General features: G+C 42.6%; 1 long non-coding RNA gene across 1 annotated transcript in view; it reads right to left on the bottom strand.

The window, feature by feature from the left end:
• Positions 1-2156: 2156 nt before the first annotated feature.
• LOC148774630 (uncharacterized) overlaps positions 2157-13882 on the bottom strand; it is a 50310-nt gene continuing 38584 nt past the window's right edge. The window contains exon 3 of the long non-coding RNA XR_016035439.1: positions 2157-2291. This is a non-coding gene — a long non-coding RNA (uncharacterized LOC148774630). The remainder of the gene's footprint in view (positions 2292-13882) is intronic.

The raw sequence follows: 13882 nt of genomic DNA, 5'->3' as shown, positions 1-13882 counted from the left end.
AGAAGGGCTTGGTGGGCTACAGTCCACGGGATCACAGAGTCAGATATGAGTATGACTGAAGTGACAGCAGGCACACACGCTTGTACACTGGCATAGAAGGCATGAGGACGCATTCTTAAGTGAAAACAAAGCTCATTGCAAACCAAAATCATATACACTGTGATTCTATTTACTGGTTTGGAATAATCCAGTGTCATTGAGTGCATTTGCTTTTATATATAATCTACAATTATGTGTATTCTTGTATATTCTTTAGAAAAACGTTATCTACAGGTTATCCACCAGCTACTGGTGTTTTTTTTGGAAGGGAAAGGAAGTGGATTTGGTCTGGGGGTATGGGTTAGAAATTTTCCTTTTTTTCCTCTATCCATTTGTTCTGCGTGGCTATTCTACAATCGTGTATTACTCTAATAGTTTAAGAAGTTAAAGCAAGAGTGAAAGGAAAGAACCAGAGGCTGCAGAAAATTGACTTTCGTAGAAAGCAGACTAGCTCTTCGTATTAATGACTCATAAAAACAGTAAATCAGATTAAAGGAGCAACCACAGCTAACCTTTCGTCTTCACCATTCTGGACAGAGGCCACCTTTCAGGAAGTCAGGTCCCTCAGGAATGAGCTTACTGCATTCTTTAGCCCATGAACAAACTCCAGAATTAGACAATGCATAACTCATCCTAGATTTGTAAAAATAACTTCTTGCTGTAATAAAAGACTCTGGCCTGCATTGTAATAGCAATTGCCCTAAATGTATAATTCATATAACACTAAAACCATTTTTTTTGGACAATGAAATTCCAAGAGTGGATTGAATATATGGAGCAAAGAAAATTTCACCTGTAGTTAGCTGCCTGAGGACTTTGCCCTGGCTTTAAGTCAAAATATATGTCCCAGAGACTATGCCCTAGATTCAGACCATAGGCTCCCTGCTCTGATGACCAGTTCCATCCCTGATTCAGTGGCTGGGCTGCTAGGGGAGCAGCCATTCTGCTCATAATGCTTTCAAGCTCTCTTCAGATTTAATGGAATAAACTCCATGAGTTTTGCCCCCAGGGCCTTCTATCTTTTAAGCCTATGGGCTCTCTCCCCTCATGCCCAGAGCAGAGCCAAAGGTGTGGCTCTATTTGTTACAGGAGGCGGATTCCTCATTTTCTTCTTCATCTCTTTTTGTTTGCTTGTTTGTTTTATTTTTCCTCCTGTATGCATTTGTATCAAGAGATTTTTTCCCAGTAATCCAGCTTTGTGGCCACAAATATTTTTTGCTAGAAGTGTTGTTTTAAATACTTACTGGTATGACTTTTAAGTCCGTCATGCTGCAGCCTCAAAGATCTTATTTCAAAGAGAGATACTCATAGTTGCCCAGGGAGAGCTGTAAGCCCGACTAAGGGGCATTTGAGCAGGTCTGATGGATCTATGCCTGGCAGAGACTTAGGAAAGCAGCTCACCAGGTTTTTGTAGATCGGGGTGCAGTTAACCAGAGAGAAACCACTGGTGGAAGTGGAGAATGTGGTGGTGAAGACAGGCAAAGAGCCAGGAGCACAGGGATTTGGGTCCCCTCCAAGTCACGGCAAGGAAGAAAATGGATGCTTATTCCAGTTCAAAAGGCCAGCAGCAAGAATGCCAAGGGGCAGGGTGTGTGGGCTGACAAAGGAGACCAGGGGCCAACCCCTAATCCTGGGAAAGTAGGGAAGACTTACCCCAAGTGCTCAGGATGGCCAGGGTCAGCGCCCAGGGGCCCGAAGGCTGGTCCTCCAGACTCCAGGGGGAAGTTGCTCAGCTCTGTTTGTATTCCTCACCATGGTTCCCAACCAGGAACTGGGAGCTCTCTGCTTTCTCTGAAAACACAGACGCTAAGTGGCAGGCCACTCGGGCAGTGTGTGTGCAGGTGACATACCCCCTGCTAGAAGTGTCCTTGAAGCAGGTGAGGAATGACATTTTAGGCAGGCACTTCTTTCCCCGTTCCTTCCCTGAGGAATCTATTGGGGCCGGTACTTTGTTGCCTGCAGCACGGTTTGAAGGAAAGAGTGTCAGTGGATCCAAATTTTATTCTTGGCCTTCATTAATTCAGCATAGATTTATCGAGTGTCTCTGTTATACCACACACTAGGCTCTGGAGTTATAAAGTGAACAAAAGAGAGAAAGACACAAGCCAGTAGGGGAGACAGATTTTAATCAGCTAATCCCATGGGGAAACATAATCACAGACTGGGTGATGAAGAAAAGTCTTCAGGGCGATGAGCGCTTAGAATGGGAGCAGAGGAAGGAACGCCTAGCCTGAAAAATCACAAAGGCTTCCCTGGAAAGTGAAAAAAAAGTAAAATTAACTAGATGGATGGGGGGAAGCATTCTAGACAAAAGGAATAATAAATGCAAAGACCCTGAGATAGGAAGGACGGTATACGATGTTTAGGAAAGAAGCCCAAGTGGTTAGCACATGACAGTTAGAGACAATCTCAACCTGTAGTTGAAGCCTGGCAGGGTCAGCCAAGCATTTTTTATTTGTTTGCTTGTTTTAATAATAGGAAATTTCAATTGGCCAACAATATTGTTAATAGGAGTACTCCTTGAAAACAAGCACCACAAACTAACCAACCTCTACTAGCCTTTGGACTTCCTTGGTGACTCAGACAGAAAAGAGTCTGCCTGCAATGCAGGAGACCCAGGTTCCATCCCTGGGTTGGGAAGATCCCTTGGATAAGGGAATTGCTACCCACTCCAGCATTCTGGCCTGGATAATTCCAGGGACAGAGACACCTGGTGGGCTACAGTCCACAGAATCACAAAGAGTTGGACATGACTGAGCAACTAAGCATGCACTGGCCCTTAGATAAAGGAAAGTTCAAACACGTGACATAGAAATTCTGAATTCTTATAAAGGGGCTGTTGGTTGAACTACCTGCCTTTGTATTCTAATATGAACAGTCTCTAAGCGGTGAGCCCTTCTAATTAGCCAGGCACTGTGTCAAACACCTCATATTCATTATTTCATTTAACCCTTTCAATGATCCCAGTTGGTTATTTATTAGGAGTGTTGACAGATATTCCTGATCTCTCCCTTTCTCAGGACAGAATTGACATGATCGAATTATACTTCCCACCTCCTTGAAGTTAAGTATGGCCACATGACTAACTCTAGTCAAACAAACAGAAGGAAAAGTATGTCATTTTCATGGAGAAACATTTAATTGTCAGTGTTTAAGCCTCAATCTTTCCTTTTAAGTGCATTTCTAGATCATTTGAAAACACTTCTCAGTTGGTGGTAATTTTGTTCCAAGGGAACATTTGACCATGTCTACAGATAGCTTTGATTGCTATAATTGGGAGTGGAGGGGTGCCACTATCGACATCCAGTTTGTGAAGGCTGTTGAATATTATACAATGAAGATAGCAACTTCCCACAACGAAGAAATATCCAGCCCCAAATGTCAACAGTTCTGTGGTGGAGAAACCTTGGTCTGGGTTGAGTCTCCACCCTCCTGGACTGCTGAGTAACCAGGAAGATCAAGTCCCCTCTGCTGGTGGGTACTAAGCACGAGTTTGAGTGAAAAATACACCTCTATTGTGTTGAGTGACTGAAAAACGCAAGATGCTTGTCACCCCAGCATAAACTTCTCACTCCAGCATCCATCATGACCAGTACAATGATTGCTCACATCTTGTAAACCAGCAATCTGAGGCTCAGAGATGGTAAGTAAATTGCCTGAGGCCATACAACTAGCAAAGCTGGGACTTTTACCCAAATTATTTGGATTCCAAGGCCTATATATTAACCATTCTATTAATGATTAACCAAATGTTAGTCATTAAGGATCCTGTTCACAAACCCCAGGGGAAAATGGAACCTTAACCAAGATCCATGAACCCCTCCCAAGGGAAGAAAATGGCATACAAAATTGTTCTTATTTCAGTTCAGTTCAGTTCAGTCGCTCAGTTGTGTCCGACTCTTTGCTCTTATTTATCTGAGAGCTATTTGTTGAAGGAATTCAAAAAGATATTGAGTAACGGATTTAGCTTATACATGAAGATGACATCTCAAAATTTCAGTTCTTTGCTTTTGCTTCATGTACTTTCTTATACATACATGAACTTTTCCCTAATCCTAATACTAGTGCTTTGAAGGTTCTCATTACCTCCAGAAAAATTAGGATTTTCAGTCATTGTTCAGGACTTTGGAATTGGGTTTAAATGGCAGCCTGCCCTTTCCTGGCTGGGTTATGAAGTTATTTAACTTCTATGACTCAGTTTTCTTTGTCTGTAAATTTAGATGGTGCATCAATAGTATTATTCTCATAAGATTGTCGGGGGATATAGCCATCTAACTTTCTCACATAGTAAGCATGATACAAGCATTTATTAAACAAGAGAATTTTTTTGGTAAAGGATTAAATGAGGAAAAAAGAGTTCAAGAAAAGAAGTCCCTGTTGCCGTCTAGGATGATACAGTGATCTGATTATCTCATCAAAGGGCTGTGGTTGTACAGTTGCAGCCCATCTATTTGAAGGTGGCTGATAATGTCAGAGACAGTATTGAAAGGAGCCACCACTTCGGCCAGCTCTTTGGGAAAGAGTAGGAGTTAGCTGGTGTCACAATTCAATGGCATATTTGGGTGAGGTGGAGTCATTTCCCCAGGTAACTAGCTCAGATTCTAGATGAGGTACAACACTAGTAAGCTCTTTTGGGGTCTGATATTAAACAATTTTGACTGTAGCATAAAAGTTTCCCAGCAAGCTCCTTACATGCAACCTCTTCAGTTCAGTTAAGTTGCTCAGTCGTGTCCGACTCTTTGTGACCCCATGGACTGCAGCACGCCAGGCTTCCCTGTCCAACACCAACTCCCGAAGCTTGCTGAAACTCATGTCCATCGAGTTGGTGATACCATCCAAACATCTCATCCTCTGCTCAACTACTGCACAGTTTCACTCATCTCACATGCTAGCAAAGTAATGCAATCTCTTAAAAACAGAGAAAACAGAGCTATACACTGAAGCTGTGGAACACGGGAGCAAGCAATGAATAATTTCCCTGCGCTCATCCAGGTACTGCCTTACATGACCTGTCCTGGGAAATTCACTTTTGTGACTCTAAAAACCAATGAGAATTAAAAAAAAAGTTGTGGTTAGCCATTTGCCTTCTTTTGGGAATGTGGGTAGAGCTCTTCTGATAAACTTTGCAAGCCCCAAGCTGGGAGGGGCAGAATCCCATCTCCACTCATGTTTTGAGTTCTTGGGCATCCTGAGTCCTCACTAGGTCTTCCGATCTCTCAGAGTTGGTCTCTTAGGTGTGGTTTCCCTATTTCACTCTCAGAGAAGCTAGTGCCTGGGCTCCAAGGTCTTTTCAGCAGCTGAGTTGCCTTCTGTCAAGGCTTCAGAGGTGGGAGGAAACCAAGGCCTCCCAAATTTGATCTCTGACATTGAAGAAAAGGAGAACTTTGCACTTGGATTTTCTTGAGGTTATATTCTTTGGAACAAGGCTTGAGACACATGCAAAATCAGTTTCATGTGATGCTCCTGAGCACAGCAAGAAAGTGAAGTGGGTATTTAAGTTTACAGTTGGGTAAAAATTTCTCAGCTCCATCTCTCTCCAATAGATGAATGCCCACTGCTTCAGTCACTCAAGTAAGAGATTGCCCAATAATAACCACTTATATTTCACTTCATAAATTCTCAATTGTTCTCCCTTGAATTTTCTATTTATTCCTCATCAAAGTCCAGACGGAGGATTTGGTAGGATTGGATAGACTTCAAGATGAAATTTTTGAGGAAGAAACAAATCCTAGATGAGAAGATGAGAAAACAGGTGCAGAAAAGGAAAAGGCTTTCCAAAATCCTATGACAGATTTATAACTGTTCTGGAATCAGAAACTGAGATTTAAGATTCAAATCATCAATCCAAGCTGCTAAAAGATGAATCCACTGATTAATATGGCATCATGATTATCTAGCAGTTAAATCAGTTCACAAGCTTCCATATCATGTGTAACCAGGAAAATGCAAATTAAAGCAGCAGTGAGATACTACCACACCCCTGTTCAGTCAGTCAGTCGTGTCCGACTCTTTGTGACCCCATGAATCACAGCATGCCAGGCCTCCCTGTCTATCACCAACTCCCGGAATTCACTCAAACTCACCTCCATCGAGTCGGTGATGCCATCTAGCCATCTCATTCTCTGTCGTCCCCTTCTCCTACCACCCCCAATCCTTCCCAGCATCAGAGTCTTTTCCAGTGAGTCAACTCTTCGCATGAGGTGGCCAAAGTATTGGAGCTTCAGCTTTAGCATCAGTCCTTCCAATGAACACCCAGGACTGATCTCCTTTCGAATGGACTGGTTGAATCTCCTTGCAGTCCAAGGGACTCTCAAGAGTCTTCTCCAGCACCACAGTTCAAAAGCATCAGTTCTTCGGCGATCAGCTTTCTTCACAGTTCAACTCTCACATCCATACATGACCACTGGAAAAACCATAGCCTTGACTAGATGGACCTTTGTTGGCAAAGTAATGTCTCTGCTTTTGAATATGCTATCCAGGTTGGTCATAACTTTCCTTCCAAGGAGTAAGCGTCTTTTAATTTCATGGCTGCAATCAGCATCCACAGTGATTTTGGAGCCCAAAAAAATAAAGTCTGACACTGTTTCCACTGTTTCCCCATCTATTTCCCATGAAGTGATGGGACCAGGTGCCACGATCTAGTTAGGATGTCCAGTTAGGACCCCTGTTCAGTTCAGTTCAGTTCAGTTCAGTTCAGTCGCTCAGTTGTGTCCGACTCTCCGCGACCCCATGAATCACAGCACGCCAGGCCTCCCTGTCCATCACCAACTCCCGGAGTTCACTCAAACTCATGTCCACAGAGTTGGTGATGCCATCCAGCCATCTCATTCTCTGTCGTCCCCTTCTCCTCCCGCCCCCAACCTTTCCCAGCATCAGAGTCTTTTCCAGTGAGTCAACTTGTTGCATGAGTTCCCATTCATTGTAGACAGAATGCAAAATGGTGCAGCCACTTTGGAAGACAATTTGGCAGTTTCTTAGAAAGCTAAACATACTTTCACCATTCAATCCAGCGATTGTGCTCCTTGGTATTTACTCAAATCAAATGAAAATTTATGCATATGGATGTTTATAACAGTTTTACTTATAGTTGCCAAAATTGGGAAGCAACCAAGATGTTTTTCAGTAAGTGAATGGCTAAACTGAGGTACATACCAACAAGGGAAGTCACTGAGTTTTTAAAAGAAATAAGGTCTATAAAACCATGAAAAGACATGGAAGAATTTAGATGTGTATTACTAAGTTAAAAAGTCAACCTGAAAAGGCTGTATACTGCATGATTGCAACCACAAGATAGTCTGGAACAGGCAAAATTATGTATAAGGATCAGTAGTTGCCAGAATTTATGGAAAGGAGGGAATGAAATAGGCAGAGCACAGAGGATCTTTAGGGCAGTGAAAGTTCTCTGTATTATACCATGGTGATTGATACAAATTATCTTTTTTGCAAAACACATAGAATGCACAACACCAGGAGTGAACTGTAATGCAAACTATGGACTTTGGGTCATAAAGAAGTGTCAGTTTTAACTAATGTACCAGTCTGATGGAGGATTCAATAATGGCGGAGCCATGCAGGTGTCGAGGCATATGGCAAAACTCTGTCTATTCCAACATTGCCGTGAACCTTAATTGCTCTAGAAATAGCCATTTTAAAGAGGAAATAACATATAAAAGAAACTATTATGTCTTTATTTTTTAGTAAGTAGGTTTTTTTTTTTATAAAAGGCAATAGTTTCTTTTTTATTCTATTTCCTTTTTAAAAAAGACTATTTTTAGAACAATTTAAGGTTCATAGCAATGTTGGAAGATACAGAGATTTGCCATATGCCTCGGCACATGTTAAAGTGCTGCACTCAATATGCCAGCAAATTTGGAAAACTCAGCAGTGGCCACAGGACTGAAAAAGGTCAGTTTTCATTCCAATCCCGAAGAAGGGCAATGCCAAAGAATGTTCAAACTGCCACACAATTGCACTCATCTTACATGCTAGTAAAGTAATACTCAAAATTCTCAAGTCAGGCTTTGACAGTATGTGAACCATGAACTTCCAGATATTCAAGCTGGATTTAGAAAAGGCACAAGAACCAGAGGTCAAATTGCCAACATTGACTGGATCATCAAAAAAGCAAGAAAATCCAAGAAAAACATCTACTTCTGCTTTAGTGATTATGCCAAAGCCTTTGACTGTGTAGATCACAATAAATTGTGGAAAATTCTTCAAGACATTGGAATGCCAGACCACTTTACCTGCCTCCTAAGAAATCTGTGTGCAGGTCCAGAAGAAACAGAACTGGACAAGGAACAATGGACTGGTTCCAAATTGAAAAGGAGTATGCCAAGGCTGTACTTGTCACACTTCTTATTTAACTTACATGCAGAGTACATCATGCAAAATGCCAGGCTAGATGAAGCACAAACTGGAATCAAGATTGCCGGGAGAAATACCAATAACCTCAGATATGCAGACGACACCACTCTTGTGGCAGAAAGTGAACAAGAACTAAACAGCCTCTTGATGAAAGTGAAAGAGGAGAGTGAAAAAGTTGGCTTAAAACTCAACATTCAAAAAAAAGATCATGGCATCTGGTCCCATCACTTCATGACAAGTAGATGGGGAAACAATGGAAACAGTGAGAGATTTTATTTTTTTCGGCTCCAAAATCATTGCAGATGATGATTGCAGCCATGAAATTAAAAGATGCTTGCTCCTTGGAAGAAAGGCTATGACCCAGCTAGACAGGGTATTAAAAAGCAGACTCATTACTTTGCCAACAAAGGTCTGTCTTGTCAAAGCTATGGTTTTTCCAGTAGTCATGTATGGATGTTGGACTATAAAGAAAGCTGGGCACCTAAGAATTGATGCTTTTGAACTGTGGTTTTACAGAAGACTCTTGAGAGTCCCTCGGACTGCAAGGAGATCCAACCAGTCAGTCCTAAAGGAAATCAAACCTGAATATTCTTTGAAGGACTGATGCTGAAGGTGAGGCTCCAATAGTTTGGCCACCTGATGGGAAGAACTGACTCATTGGTAAAGACCCTGATGCTGGGAAAGATCGAAGGAAGAAGGAGAATGGGGCTACAGAGGATGAGATAGTTGGATGGCATCACTGACTAGATGGACATGAATTTGAGCAAGCTTCGGGAGTTGGTGATGGACAGGGAAGCCTAGTATGCTGCAGTCCATGGGGTCACAAAGAGTCAGACATGACAGAGCCACTGAACTGAACTGAACTGAGGTTTTTAAAAGTGCTTGTTTATTTTTATATTTTTGCTGTCTTGGGTCTTCATTGCTGTGCAGACTCTGTCTAGTGGCAGCCAGAGGGGGCGACTCTCTGGTTGCGGTTTGTGGGCTTCTCCTTGTGTTGGCTTCTCTCGTTGCAGAGCATGGGCTCCAGGGCATGCAGGATTCAGTAGTTGCATCTCAGTTTTCAGTAACTGTGCCTCGTGGGGTCTAGAGCAGAGGCTCAGTAGTTGTGGTGCACTGGTTTAGTTGCCGCGGGTCGTGCAGGATCTTCCTGGATCAGGAATTGAATCCATGTATCCTGCATAAGCAGGCAGATTTTTAACCACTAGACCACAAGGGAAGTCCTATAATGTCTTATACTTCATAATGGCAAGTATTGACAGATGTTATTTCCTATGTGAGCATGTGTGTATGAAATTCATATTTTACTATGGGTTGTAGTAAAGCTTAAATTTATAAATTCCCTTTCAATGTCAGTCCTTTCATTCTACTTGAGCCAGGAAGAAGACACAGGGCATCCTCAGAGCAGTAGGGCTCTCATCTGAGGATCTCAACAGTCTTTTCCACCATGGAACATTATTTTATGTTGCAGACACAGAGGATATTTACATTTGCTGAGCACACCATGAACAGCTGATCCATTTCCTCTGCCGAGAATATCCCTTCTCTCTACCCCTATTTCCCTGTCCCCTTCATGTACCTGATAAATTCCCACATTTCCTTGACAATCCAGTTCAGTTATTACTTTCCTTTCACAAATTTCCCTGGTGACCAGGCAGAATGAGCTGCTGCTTCCTGGGTACATTGCACAACTTTGTGCATACCCATCCTCTAGCTCTTGTTTTATTTTAGGCAGCTGCTTCCATGCCTGCCTCTCCCTCTAGACTGTGGAGTCTTTGAGAACAGAAGCTGTTTATTTCATTTCTGTATCATCAGCCTGGGACACGGATTTGGAATGTAGCATCCACCTGATTGTGCCCGTTGAATTAAACTGTATTCTCTTTCAGCGTGTCCTATATCCACAAGACAATTCAGGGATAGACATTGCTTTCATCTCTTGGAAGGACTGAACCCTGGGGGGAGACCAGCCAGAGCCCTGCTATCCACCTCTCAGCGGGGGCCCTGCTGGCGCTGCTAAGGACCAGCCAGTGAAGGAGCCCCCTCCCGCTCATTGCACACCGCACCTCAGCCTTCCGCCAGCAGCAGGGTCCAGGGAAGCTGCTCTTTTCTGCAGTGCTTTTGGCTTTAGCTCAGTCTAGACTTGATACCCAGGAACTGCCACTGACCGGCTTGTGTACCTTGACGCTGTTCAGCTTTGCTCCTCCCTATTCTGCCAGGCAGGGGGGCAGCCTGCAGAACTTCAGGCTTGGGCAACTCCACGCTGGGATGTACAGCTCAAGAGGCAAGAGTCTTGTTCAAGTCACTCATGACCTGAGCTGCCTTGCCTCCTCCAGTGCTGATTGACTTTACAAAGGTGACTAAAACTGGCACATTCTTATTTTACAGATATTCCAGTGGGCACAGTCTCAGATCATCAACATAAAGCCTGTATTAAGGGGCCCAAATTGTTAACTATTACATGGCAAATGCCTTTTTACATATTTGGCTGTATACTGTTATGAAAAATTTAATTTTCAAGTATGTGTGTTTCTTAGAGCCTTAATTTGCCTGAACCTAGACCCAATTTTCTCCTTCAGTTCAGTTCAGCTCAGTCGCTCAGTCGTGTCCGACTCTCCGCGACCCCATGAATCACAGCACGCCAGGCCTCCCTGTCCATCACCAACTCCCGGAGTTCACTCAAACTCATGTCCATCGAGTCGGTGATGCCATCCAGCCATCTCATTCTCTGTCATCCCCTTCTCCTCCCACCCCCAATCTTTCCCAGCATCAGAGTCTTTTCCAGTGAGTCAACTCTTTGCATGAAGTGGCCAAAGTATTGGAGTTTCAGCTTTAGCATCAGTCCCTCCAATGAACACCCAGGATTGATCTCCTTTAGAATGGACTGGTTGGATTTCCTTGCAGTCCAAGGGACTCTCAAGAGTCTTCTCCAATACCACAGTTCAAAAGCATCAATTCTTCAGCGATAAGCTTTCTTCACAGTCCAACTCTCACATCCATACATGACCACTGGAAAAACCATAGCCTTGACTAGATGGACCTTGGTTGGCAAAGTAATGTCTCTGCTTTTTTTTCTCCTTAGGATGTTCATTTTCAGGTTACAATATACAGGTACTAGTGTTGTTAAATCAACAATTCCCCAAAGCATCCTCCATGCCAAAATCATGTGGGGAACTGAAAACACAATTTCTCTGAGCATTTCTCAGGGTCTGAGGTTGACCAGGATGACCTTAAGCATCTGTGGCTTTCAGAAGCTCCCCAGGGAATTCTAAAGCGTGTCTGTGTTGGAGAGTCACCTCTTTATATAACTCTGTCAAGGAATAAGAGATCCAATATTTGTGGACTCCTCAGATGAATAAAATTTATGAATTCAATAATTTAAACAACTTAACCATTTATGCCACACTGTTTTAAAATTTAATTTATTAAATATAAGCGGAAGGTAAATGGACATACCCCTTCATGGATTATAGACTTGTCATGGTGAAGGGGCTTGAGTAACTCAATGAAGCTATGAATCATGCTGAGCAGGACCACCCAAGACAGGTCATAGTGAAGAGTTTTCTTCTAAAACGTGGTCCCCTGGAGGGGGAAATGGCAACTCACTCCAGTGTTCTTGCCAGAGGAACCCCATGAACAGTATGAAAAGTCCAAAAGGTATGACAACACTGAAAAATGAGCCCCCCAGATCAGAAGATGTCCAATATTCTACTTGGAAGTGCAGAGGGCAACTGCTAATAGTGCTATAAAGAATAAAGCTGCTGGGCCAAAGTGGAAACAATGCTTAGCTGTGGAACCAGACTTGGAACAGCTAACTGGTTCAAAATTGGGAAAGGAGTATACAACAAGGCTGTATACTATCACCCTGCTTATTTAACTTAAATGCAGAGTACTTCATGCAAAATGCCAGGCTGGATGAATCACAAGCTGGAATCAAGATTGCCAGGAGAAATATTAAGAACCTCAGATATTCAGATGATACCACTCTAATGGCAGAAAGTGAAGAGGAGCTGAAGAATCTCTAGATGAGAATGAAAGAGGAGCATGAAAAAGTTAGCTTGAAACTCAACAGTAAAAAAATGAAGATCATGACATGCAGTCCCATCATTCATAGCAAATAGAAGGGGGAAAATTGGAGACAGTGACAAATTTTGCTTTCTTGGGCTTCAAAATCACTGTGGATGGTGACTGCAGCCATGAAATTAAAAGATATTTGCTCTTTGGAAGGAAAGCTATGGCAAACCTAGACAGTATATTAAAAAAAGCAGAGACATCATTTTGCTGCCAAATGTCTGTATAATCAAAATTATGTTTTTTTTCCAGTAGTCATGTACGGATGTGAGAGTTGGACAACAAAGAAGTCTGAGTGCCAAAGAATTGACTCTAATTGTAGGGCTAGAGAAGACTCTTCAGAGTCCTTTGGACAGGAAAGAGATCAAAACTATCAATTTTAAAGGAAGCCAACCCTGAATATTCATTGGAAGAATGAATGTTGCTGAAGCTGAAGCTTCAATAATTTGGCCACTAGATATGAAGAGCCAACTCATTGGAAAAGACCCCGATGCTGGGAAAGATTGAAGGCAAAAGGAGAAGGAGGTGGCAGAGGATGATATGGTTAGATAGTGTCACCGACTCGATGGACATGAAATTAAGCCAACCCCAGGAGGCAGTAGAGAACCGAGGAGTGTGACTTGCTGTTGTCCATGCGGTCACAAAGAATCAGACGCAACTTGAGTGACTGAATGACAGCAAAGTGAACATAATCTGTCTATTCATTTATGATGAATGATGCCGTGAATGTTAAGCCCTATGCAGTGCTCTCGTGGCATGCTCATGTATGGTTGGCTGTATAATCCATCATTTTCCCCTTTACTACTTGGCCCTAGATGCCTGGTTTCTCTCACCTTTTCCGTGTTTCCCTCTCAATGTATGTTTCTGAGAATGGTATTAGAAAAAGTAGGATCTACAAATTTGGTGGCCAGAGGGCGACCACACACGTTACTGTTTATATATACATACTCTCTTCAATGAATTGCTTTTTGTACATAACTATGATATGACTGCACTGGAATATGGATTTTGGTGCATTTTTCCAGTGTTGCAGATGGATGCCCAGAGGTACTCCTTGGTGCTGAATACAGGCTCTATCCCCAAGGACAGTAACTGGCTGACGTGAGAATGGAGTCTTTCAAAACTGTATTTTAATCAGCATAACCAACTGATAAGTGATTGTGGTGCTTTCCAAACTTTAGTATGAAGGAACCACTAGGTTGCTTGTTTAAAATATAGATCTCAAAACCCTACCTTCAGAGAGTATGACATTAAGTCTCTGGGTTGGTCCAGAATCTGCATTTTTAATTGGTGTTCCAAAATGTTTTGATGCAAATAGCCAATCAGCCAGTACTTTTTAGACTAGGTATGGTCATCAGTCAGTTATTTTTGCATCCAAATCTTCCACTGACCTAATCCCTCAGCTCAAGAG

Source organism: Moschus berezovskii, chromosome 20 (assembly GCF_049115385.1).
Source record: "Moschus berezovskii isolate FMDL1 chromosome 20, NW_MosBer_1.0, whole genome shotgun sequence".
Taxonomy (NCBI): domain Eukaryota; kingdom Metazoa; phylum Chordata; class Mammalia; order Artiodactyla; family Moschidae; genus Moschus; species Moschus berezovskii.
Note: the sequence above shows the minus strand (reverse complement) of the source record. Positions and strands in the feature narration are given on the sequence as shown.